General features: G+C 44.0%; 1 protein-coding gene across 1 annotated transcript in view; it reads left to right on the top strand.

The window, feature by feature from the left end:
- CA8 (carbonic anhydrase 8) overlaps positions 1-11,595 on the top strand; it is an 89,325-nt gene that overhangs the window by 31,128 nt on the left and 46,602 nt on the right. The gene's annotated exons all lie outside the window — the stretch shown is intronic.

Here is an 11,595-nt window from a genome sequence, read left to right as displayed (position 1 = left end):
TGTCTGCAGAAAGTGGGAACATCCAGTCCCACCAATTAGACACTACCAGAGGAGTGGCTTTGTGCTCCCCAAGATCTCTCTTCTGGACTTACTTTCAAAATTTAGCAAGAGTCCTCTGTAAGTATTTTTAATAGTGATTGTGCTTTTTGCATTTTAATTTGTATTTTTACAAGATTACATTTTCACTAAGCCTGCTGTAATAAATCGACATTTGGACAGTGTCGCCCGTCGTTGCTTTTGTCTTCGTCGTGGTGCCTCATTGAAAATGTGCGGCGGGGAGCGCTCTCCAGAAAGTGGTTACCATTTTCCCACGGAAACGGTGTTTCATTAAGCTTTGGTTCCGGCTTAAGCCTTAACAGCACATTAATTAAAAATATCAAATACCGTGTTATGTAAAAGCAAAGGTAATACAATAACTGTACACGTCCACAGTGATTTTAGCAGAATTATCTTCTGAGTTACATTACTGTCGAGCAAGGAAGGTCCTTGCTTCTCGGAGGGGCATGTCTCTATGACTTCACATACACTCAGAAATACAGTTTCACTCACTGATATATTTCATTTGTCTAAAACAAATGTGCTACCTGTAATAAAGGCTTTTGGAAAACAATAATTGTGTTTCTGTCTGAATTTACATAGGTTCTTTTTTGAGAATGGTTGTGGATGGCCAAGATGATAAAGCATCGAGTAGCACAGTGAAAGCACTGTTTCCACAGCCATGGCTGTGCAGACCAGGGGAATAAGTGTTGTAAAGCAGAGTCTAGTCAAGCAGAGAGCCTAGTCAGTTCTGGAGAGATCGGTCCCGTTGGTAGGCAGATTCAGGCATAGGTGACGTTCTCATTTCCTAATTGGTGTTTCCATATCTGCCCTCTGAACATTTGCGGAAAGCACGGTGGTCACTGGTGATTATTCATTTTGGATTATGTGTAAAATGTAATCCTCTTGTTTTAGAAATGTTTTCCCCCTAAGTCATAGGAGCTGTGCAAAATCCAAGCGCACTGCCACGTAAACGTAGGTTAAATTTCCTATCAGAATTGTTGTGCTTTTTCTCGTTCACACCCATTCATGCCTTTCCTGTTCCTGGTTGACCTTTTTTTTACCCGAGTTGTTTTGGTACAAGTTCCATCTCAGTCAAGCAGAGTGATACTTCACCTTGTCATAGCATTGAAAGGAAACCTGGACTCCATGTTCTAGGTCAGGGGTAGGTTAAAACCCAGTTTTCTAGAATGCCTTTTAAAATAATTTGATTTGCATTTGGTTCCCAGTAGCATTGCTCCCGTGTTAGCCTGAGAGTCTGAGACAGACTTCAGGGAAACGTGGTCCCCTTTAATTAGCACTAGAAGTGATGTATGTAGTTTACTGTGAGTTTGCTGAAGAAAGGTTCTTTGTGCAACTCTCTTGAGCAACAAGTGAGCTGGATTAGTTTGTTATGGGTTTCCAGTAAATTACAAAACTTCTGTCAATAAGGAAATAATTTGCGGGAGGAGCATAGGTGTGGATCTTTGCGGAGCTTTTTGTCTTGAGGATGAGGGCAGTCTTGAGTGTTCGTCTAGTTGTAGAGGCGGGGATGTCCTTGTACTTGTGCGGGAATGTTTGGGCGAAAATCTGTTACATGAATTTCTGAGTGTACGTTTATTTCTTGAGCCTGTCAGAGTTCACTCTTCTCTCAGTATTTCAAAGATGCTGGATGTTTTTATTGTTGGAAAGTTTTGCGTCCCTCGCATGATCTCATATCCATGGAGTTAATGCAAAGACTCCTTTTACTGCAATCCTCAGGGAATTGTGGAGACAGTGTTCACGCTCATGAAGACCATCCATGTGCCAGACACATGCCATATCTTATTTAATCGTTAAAATGTCCCTTAGAGCTAGATGTCATGTGTATTTTTCAGTCGAATAATCAAGTCATGGGGCGTTAAATAAGTTGCCCCAGGTACATCAGTAATGGCTGAGACTCAGACCAAGTACCATTCTTTTCCCTCTGCGATATATGCCTTCTCATATTTCTAATAAAATGGTTCTGATTTCTGCTGTAGATAATTGCAGTTCAGAAAGTAAAAGCCTCTGAGTATGCATGCTGTGTTAACAGACAAGTAGCTTTTCAGGTACAGTGAAGAGTAAAATGGACTTTAACATTTTCAGATAAATGCATTTTATCGTGCAATTGTAATGTTTTGAATATCGTAATTGGCTTTAAAATATATTTCCTGAAAACTAGGTTAATAGGCAATGTATTAGGTGTATAAAGTTGGAGGATGAAAATTGACAGAGGTGTTTTGATACAAGGACATATTCTTGTGCTGTGCTGTGCTGTGTATTGAGGAATTCGGATTGTATCCCGGGGACAGTAAGAAGACTTAGTTGGGCCTTCCTGAGGAGAGTGACGTGATCAGATTTGCACCGGGTGACTGCACGGTGGGAGGTGCATTTGAAATGCCTGCTTTGGAGACATGGAGATACGTTGAGAGACCTGGGCAGTAATTCTGGCAATAGCTGATGCAGATCTAAACTCAGGAACTGCTCGTGGGAATAAGTCAAGTGGACGGATCTGGGAGATTTTAAAGAGGGAGAAGATGGCAGAACATAGCTCTTGGTTGTTTTGTAAAGGAAGAAGAGGATGAAAGAGGTTTCTGGCTTGGGGCCATTGACAGAACAAGGTGCACAGAGTGGGGGACACAGCTCTGAGGAGTTGGTGGACGGGCTTCAATTGTGAAATGCCGATTTTAAAATATTTCAGTGGGCAGTTTAGTAAAGGGATCTAGACTCAAGACAGATTTCGGTGAAAGATGGTGGTTTTGGAATCATGGGCATCTAGATGGCAAGGGAAGACCTAGGAGGATATAAGATGAGCCAATGAGAATTTGCTCGGTGGGAAGAGAAGAGGCGAGAGGGTATGTTCCTCAGTTCTCCCGTCCCTGTTCACCCCATATTTTCCCTTATTGGTTAGCCTGGTTCTTAGAGGCACTTGAATTTGTGACTCTGATGGAAGGGATCCAGCTTTCTGTAATGAAAAGCCTTATTAGTGATCTTGGACCTTTAGCAAAATAAAATAGGTGAGGTCGGGCAGCATAATGAGCAAAGAACCAGACTGAAGGGAGAGGAGCGTACGTTTGTTTTCAGAGACTTTTAGTACAGTTGTGATACGATACTGTTCTGTTGGCACTTCTGCTTCTCCTCACCCTCCCCGGCACTTAGGTGATAGTTTCCAGGAGCTTTCCAGATAGTATCTCTTGCCCTTGTAACGGCCTGAAACGTTAGATAGTATCAGCTCTCTTTGACAGTGGAGAGTCTTAGAGCTCAGGTAATTTCTCCGGGAGCTGTGCACTCACACCTCGGCCCTGTGTGCTTGTTAGTATCACACAGCCTGCCTGGATTACTAGCCGTTTCCTGGTTTGCACGCTCTTTATTCATTCTCTTGTCCCTGGTTTTTCTGGTCTCTAGAGAGAGTGCTGTGTGTCGTTCCTCTAGGCACCGTGTGACCGTTCACGCTGTGAAAGCTACGCTCATCGTCTTCCACCTTGCCTCTTTGGAGCACAGAGCTGCCGTCCAGGTGCCGTAGCCACGTCCTCGCTCTGCCACTTGTGAGCTGTCTACTTTGTCTTCTCTGCCTCCATTCCCTTCTTGTTAAGATGGGCGTTGGTGACAGTCGCAATACCATCTGTCGTTAGAAAGGTGATCGCGAGGACCGAGGGGGATGTTTGCGAATGTTCGTGCCGGACCGCGCCTGGGGGAGAACGTGACGTCAGTACACATTAAGTAAACACAAATACCCAGAGCATCCTCTAGAATGTATGCTGCACCCTGATGCTTTTCACTTATCTTTTCCTTCTGTTGAAGTTTTGCGTTTGTATTTATTCACACCCCGTACTCCCCAATAAAAAGATTTGAGGTCTTTGTATTTCCAGTGTTGAAGGCAGTGAGCGCTAAAACCTAGGTATCATTGGTGCTTAGTAAATTTCAGAACTGTTTTGTCAAATGTGGTTTTATTTGGGAGCAGTGGGGAAAGAATACGGACGTTATTTGCTGACGGACCGGACGGAGCAGACAGATGCAGTCTGTAAATGACTTCCGCTCTATAACCCCAAGACCCTTTGACATCTCTTTGCTTTCTTTATTTCATAGAATAACAAATGAAATAGGGAGACGTTTAGTTAGAGCGATTTAACTGCAGCCACAGCCCGCAATTCAGATTTTCTTTTCTTTAGAAAATAAGATGGGTGATTAAAAAACAAAAACAAGATTGGATATTTCTCGGAAAACAAGGAAACCAGTGTCGAAAGAATCAGTTTTAATTGCTTCTGATCTTACATTAAATATGAATTAGGTCGAAATGATGTTTGTTTTGATTCTGAAGACTGCTCCAACAAGCCTTTTTTCCAATGTTTGTTAATGAACTTCCTGAAGGAATCTCCAGTTTTTGAGAGAAGAGTCCTAACAGTACTCAGATGCCCTCTTCCTAAGAGGGCAGTGATGTCAAGGTAAACAAAAGAAATTAGCATTCCAAGAGGAGGTCATTCTACTTTGAGAAAAATCTTTTGTAGATTACATAGAACTCTAGTGCCTTTTGGACTGAGAATTCTGAGGCCCAAGAGCACTGTAAATAGCTTTTGATACTAATAAATCAGTAGATGAAGTTGCTCTGAAATGTTTTAACACATCCTCCTGTTTTTCTTCTACCTCATGTGAGAGGCTACGTAATTTTTAGGCAAACATAACAAGTAAGTGACAGATAGAATTTCAAATAATTTATTTTCCATTTCATGCTTTACATCCCTTTGTCATTATTATATTTGTCTACACCTTGGATGTCCTTCTCTGAATAATGGCTGTATGATAGATTGACAATGACATCCTAAAGTGCAGCAGCACCTGGAAATAATACACACTAAATCTCCGTTTATCTGCAGAGGTAATTAGGAGTGGATCTGGAGAGAGGGGGTGCTTTCTCTGCTCTTTTTCAGTTAATTATTGCTCTCATCTTGTTACTCAAAACATTTCCAGTTTCCTGTTCTTTTTTAAGTGGGAATGCTTAATGTCTTCTCTGTTTCAGCCCTCTCCTTATCAGAGGTGTAGCTGAGACCTTATCTTTTCTTTCCCTTTTTCTAATTCCATAGCTCTTCCGGAGTACTCTGAGAGTGGGTGTTTGGAGTGGGCCAGAGCACAGGTGCGGTGGCACTCTTGGCTTCTGACACTCAGAATCTGGTGGGAGACCGGCTGTACCTCTCCCCGCGTTGCATTTCTTTGGGACTAAGGATCCCCACGTTGCGTTTCTTTGGGACTAAGGAAAGCAGTTCGCCCAAATCAGGACCCAGAAACCAGGGTCTCTTCTTGACGAATCTATAATAGGTAGTGGCCCAGCTCACAGGAAAGTTCTCAATGACTATAGTTCGGCAGAAGAATGCTTTTCAGGCACAGTTGCATCTGAGTTCTTAGGTGCATTGAACGCTTCCCTTTTTTTCTTTTTTCTTACATTTATTTATCTTTGAGAGACAGGGTGAGACAGAGCGTGAGTGGAGGAGGGGCAGAGAGAGAAGGAGACACAGAATCCGAAACAGGCCCCAGGCTCCCAGCAAGCATTCAGCACAGAGCGCGACACGGGGCTCGAATCCACGAACCGTGAGATCATGACCTGAGCCGGAGTCGGACGCCTAACCGACTGAGCCACCCAGGCGCCCCTGAATACTTCTGATTTATCAAAATGTATAGCAGCTTGTGATTCTCCCCAGTTTTACTTGTACCCGTTGAAAGAATAGATAAAAAGGACACTGAAAGTGAAAGAGGACTTCTCCTTGAACTCAAGCATACTGTTTCTCCTTACTTGAAGAAAGAGCACTTAGCAGTCACTTCAGCCACCTTTTGATTTGTTTTCTGATGCTCGCCGCTCACCTTCTTGGGTGAGTGGCCTTGCCCTGCTGGTTTTTTCCTAAGGCCTTTATTTTATTTCCTTAAAGTTTTATTTATTTAAGTAATCTCTACACCCTTCATGAGGCTTGAACTCATGACCCCAAGATCAAGAGTCACATGCTCCTCTGACTGAGCCAGCCAGGCGCCCTGACGCTTACTAAGCCTTTATACTCTGCTTCTTTCATTGTATTGCCACTGCCCTCTCAATAACCTCTAAAAGGAGATGGGTCCCACATCTTTTCCTTTCCTTATTTTCTTCTGTTTCTTTGTAGCTTTGTTGGTAGCACAGCCTTAACGCTTCTCCTAAAATGATTCATTTGTCCTAATAGGTCTTTGGAATTTTCTTGGTTTCCTCCTCCAGATTTGGGGTCTGAAATTCCCCTTTTCCTCATCTCACCATTTCCAAAATCTCAGTCTTTGCCCTTCTGTCAGTCTCTTTTATGACCGGACCCATGGGTGACCTGACTCCGTAAGGCTGTCTGTCTAGATATCTGAGGATGTCTGCAGTCTACACTGTCAGCCCTTCTTCTTAAGGCAGTTAGTTCTTCGTTCTGCACGTCTGACCCCTGGGAGACCAGCTGGACTGTTGAGACGTAACTTTCAACTCTTCTCTACAATCGAACTCTTATTTTTGGTCGGCGATACAGGTTAGAAACCTCAGTGATCCCTTCTCCTTCGTGTCTGTTGGGTCAGGTTGTATCTCTTTTCATCTCTGTTATCTGCATCATCAGTGTATCTGTCTATTAAATGCCTGTCAAGGCCCAGGAAGATAGGGAGAGTTTGGATGAGTCTCCCGACAGTCTCCGTTCCAAGCGAGTGGAACATTAAACAGAACAGGAAGGCTGTTGTGAACGGTCAGGAGTCACACGTGATTTGAGTGTTTTGGAGCTAGTTAGGATGGGGAGGGATGGGGTTAAAGAAATTTGATCCCATGTGGGCAGGAAATAAAGCAAATTAGACATTTTTGAACAGAGGGAATGTGGTGAAAGCTGCATTAAAGAGAAATCGGTTGGGCTTTATAATGCAAATGATTAGGAGCTGGGGAAAGGCAGAGTTGGAGATGGGGGGGCAGGGTCCAAGGTCCCAGGTCCTGGAGGTTGGGGCTCCATGGTGGGAGAGTAAGAGTAAGGGAGTTGATGTCCGTTCTAGAGATACTCAGCTTGAGCTGACGTGAAGCCATTCGGAAGGAATTGTCCACGAAACACCGGAGGAGAGTTTTCACAGAACGTGTGTGAGCGAGTGCACAGGGCTGGGGAGAGAAGTTTGTGAGTTATCATTGCCTCTTCAGCCGTAATTTACTGCTTTTTCCATTCCTCATGATTCATTCTTTTGTACTTTAGTGCTGTCGTGTTATTTATGTTAATAATAAACATCATTTATCTTGAAGATAGCTTTCTGTTAGGCCGCCATGAAATCTTCAAACTTCTTTTTCTCGGTGACAAATAAGTGATTATAAGGCTGCGGCTTGTCACAGTTTCATAACTTTGGACAAATTTATCTATTGCTGTGAGTTAAGTACATTAAGATTAACGTTTCACGGGTACTAATGGCTCAGCAGCACAATCAATTGCAGGAAATTTGAATTTGTGAGCCATGTAGCAGAAGCTCAAAGATTTTCTCTTAAACTGTGAAAGGATGCTTTACAATTGTTATCGGATGGTCAGCTTTTTTCTTTTTTTTTTTTTTTTAGTAGGGATGATGGTCACGATGCCGATAGAGAAATTATGGATCTTTGCTTTTCCAGTTCTCTGTGATACCTACCTTGTAATTCATATGAGGCCACATGCATTGAGGCCTCGGGGTTGGCGGTAGTAGGGGTTGGGGGAGAGCAGTAGAAGTGAGGAAAGAGTTGGCTTTGCTAGAGAAAACCACTTTCTTCTACTCAGACACAGCCAAGGTGGGAGGAGACCAACACCTTTTGTCCTTGGAGGGAGAGTGAAGGGAGAGTGGAGAACTGCCCATTGTTTTGATTGAAGACTTCTCCCTTTTTCAGCTGCTAAGGCAGAGTCCTGCTTGCTGTCACCTTGAGCCCCGGAGACCCTGACGGAGTGAGAGTGTAGGCAGCAGATGTAGTGATAACACTCCTAACCCTTAGACTCCGTAGAGACGGTCAGGGGCACGTAAATACTTGGGTGTCACCATCACTTGGTCGGCCGCTCTCCATTCCCAAGATGCTTCATCCTGCCTCTTTGCCTTTGCTGCCTGCAGAGAATTGATGCTGATGAGTGCAAAACGTGCTAGAAATCTCAGAATCAAGAGAGTATGGTGAGCGGGCAGAGAGAGGTGTGAAGAAGCCGAGCTGGGAAGACACAGCTCTCCTTGTGTTGCAGATCCTGAGGCTCGGACAAGTCAGTGACTTGTGAAGTTCACGGAGCTGAAGAGCTGTGATTCTGAGTCTAAGAGTCTAAGATTCGGGATTGCTAGCTCAGAGATCTTTCAGGAGAGCCTGTTGCCTCTAAGAATTCAGGAGTGGAGTTGCAGAGGCAGTGCCCATTGTTCCCGCCTCTGCAGTCTGCACTGCCCTGCACACCATTCACACCCCAGAGCACGGCTGTACCGTCAGGCTTTGAAGTTAGCTTCCAAGTTCCCTTGACTGCTAAGGGCTGTCTGCATGGACCTCTGCTAAGCCCCCCTTGGGCTCGATTGGCCGCTTCATCGTTTTCTGAGCCATGTTCTTAATATCATCTGCCTCTCCATTCAGACTCATTTGTCCCTACGCAAATTTTGGAGCACATATCCTTAACATCATGCATGTCTAGTAGTAAGTTATACACGGGCACCAATATGGGTTTTGCCTGGATCTGTCTTCTTCTGTTCGTACAATTATGTTGGGAAGCACAGGGAAATGAAATTTTAAAAAGGATGAAAATAAATGGGTAGAAGTTCTAGTCTGTATTTTCTGTTCGTATGTGGGTTGTTTTGTCCCTCCACTCCTCTTCCCTACAGGAACTACACTTAGGCTTAGGAGAGTAAATTGCAAATGCTCTCACTTTAATTGTTAGAGTCCTTTGTCTTTATTCATATTGCTGCTAGAATTGTCCACATCTAAACGTCCACTTGTTTCCACACTTTTTGTTTGGTCGTTTGTGCAGCCCGTATTGGTTAGGGTTCTCGAGAGAAACAAAATATATACTGAGCATATGTACCTGACACAGAAAGAGACACTGAGATTTGTTTTAAGTAACTGACTTATTTGAGTATAATCACATGGCCGGTCTGGAATCTGCAGGCAGACCGAAGATTGGAAACTCAGGTAGAATTGTTATGTTATAATCTGGAAGTACTGTTGCTTCTTCTTCAGGGGACCTCAGTCTTTGCTTGACAGGCTTTCGACTAATAGGGTGAGGCCCACCACATCATCTGTAGAAAGTACTTTCACAGGGGCGCCTGGGTGGCTCTGTCAGTTAAGCGTCTGACTCTTGATTTCAGGTCATGATCTCATGGTTCGTGAGATGGAGCTACGCGTAGGGCTCTGTGCTGACAGCGTGGAGCCCGCTTGGAATTCTCTCTCGCTCTCGCTCTCGTTCTCTTTTCTATCTGCCTCTACCCCACATATTCTCTCTCTCTCTCAAAATAAATACATAGGTATTAAAGAAAAAGGACCTTCACAGCAAAACGGCTAGACTGGCATTTGTCCAAAAAACCGAGCACCATAGCCACGCCATATTGACACATGAAATTAAGGAGCTTTTGTGGTACCCTCCTAGCTTATCTTCCAGTCTCCTATGGCCATCTTCCACTTCTTTTCCACCCTCCTTCTGTCAGGAGACCTTAGAAGGACAGACATCGGCATGGGAACATTTCGTTCTAAGCAGCGTAAGTAATAATAATCCTCACTGTGCTAATACCTTCTTAGTGTTCCCCAAGATACAGTTAGGATAAATTCGAAAGTTCTGTGCCACCGGAACCCCTATACCTTCCAGCCTTGTCTTTCCTGTCTTGGACAGACTTATGTACGCTCTAGCTACTCTCAGAGGTACTTTTACTTCTTCCTGTGCACTGATAATTTCCTGTCTCTATGGCTTTGCTTTATGATACAGAAGCAAGACTAGTATAAAGCAAAATATAAGATGGTAGGAATCAGGAGGGGGCTGAGAGAGAACAGAAGTCAATGTGAATAATTCAAGCTTTTGAGCTCTGAAAACACTTCATTAAGGTGGGGAGAGAGGAAACGGTGAGATAGATGGTGTTATGGGCCGAATTGTTCCCCCCTCCTCCATTCATATGTTGAGGTCTTCAGGATGTGACCATATTTGGAGACACAATCTTTATAGAAGTAATTAGGCTAAGATGAGGTTGTTGGAGTGGGCCCTTAACCCAGTACGACTGGTGTCCTTATATAAGAAGAGGGAATTTGGATACAGACACACACAGGGGAAAGATGATGTGAGGACGCAGGGAGAAGGTGGCCATCTACAAGCCGAAGAAAGAGGCCTCAGAAGAAACCGAACCTGCTGACAGTGGTCTTGGACTGTCAGCCTCCAGAACTGTGAGAAGATAAATTTCTGTCGTTCCCATCACCCAGTCTCTGGTGCTTTGTTACGGGGCCCGAGCAAACTCCTTCAGGTGGAGTGAGGAGGGGCTCAGGGAGCGCGGAGAGGGCTGAAGCGGAGAGGCGGCAGAAACGTGGAGTGTTACCTTAGTGGATCGTGCATCTGAGTTACTACTACTAGGTTACGGCCGATTTCCACAACGTGTTGGACCTCAGCCTGGTCCTTGAATTAACCGTGTTCAAATGGTGGGGAGCAGGGGTCTTTCTTTAATGGTGTCTTACAGCGAGAGCAAGAGCCTCCAGGAGAAGAGGGTGCCCAGTTAGTACCAGAACAGAGCTTTGTTTTCCGAATCTTGGGTCCCTTGTTGATTGTGAGGGATGAAACTCTTCTGCCTCTCAGCTGCCAAGTCGCAGGTGATTATTTAAGACCCAGATGGTAGAATGAGCAACAGGTGGTAGAGATTCTCTGGCTGTTTCATTTTGTGTTACGTGCTAGTCACACAAGAGTCATAGTGAGCTTTCGTTATTCTCCTTTTTTAGCTTGGGTCGGCTGAGGTGACAGCATTTCCCTTAAAAAAAAAAAAAAAAAGACTTCGTCTTTTTAGAGCACTTTTAGATTTATAGGGAGACTGTGGAGACATACAGAAAGTTCCCATATAACCCATACCCAGTCCCCTGTTATTAACATATTACCTTAGCATTGTACATTTCTTATAATTAGTGGAGCAAAATGTATACACACGTAAGATTTTTTTATTTTTATTTTTATTTTTTAATTTTATTTTAGAGATAGAGAGAGTGAGCGAGTGGGGGAGAGGGAGAGAGAACCTTCTGTGCTAGTCACACAAGAGTCCTGGCAATTTTCCATTATCCACACTGAGTGCGGAGCCTGACGCGGGGCTCGAACCCACGACCCTGGGATCATGACCTGAGCCGTAATCAAGAGTCAGATGCTCAACTGACTGAGCCACCCAGACACCCCTATACATTAAGTTTTAATTTTATTCAGTTTCCTTAGTTTTAAGCTATTTCTTTTCTGTGTCTCGGGAGCTCACCAGTGATACTGTGTTACATGTAATTGTGTCGTCTTGGGCTCCTTTTGTCTGCGACCTTTTCTCAAGCTTCCTTGGCTTTTGTTGACCTTGACGGTCTTGAGGAATACTGGTCAGGCGTTTTATAGAATGTCCCTCTGCTGGGAT

The sequence above is a fragment of the Panthera pardus genome, unplaced genomic scaffold, assembly GCF_024362965.1.
Source record: "Panthera pardus isolate Hobbes unplaced genomic scaffold, ASM2436296v1 HiC_scaffold_7, whole genome shotgun sequence".
Taxonomy (NCBI): domain Eukaryota; kingdom Metazoa; phylum Chordata; class Mammalia; order Carnivora; family Felidae; genus Panthera; species Panthera pardus.
This window is presented reverse-complemented; position numbering and strand designations above follow the sequence as displayed.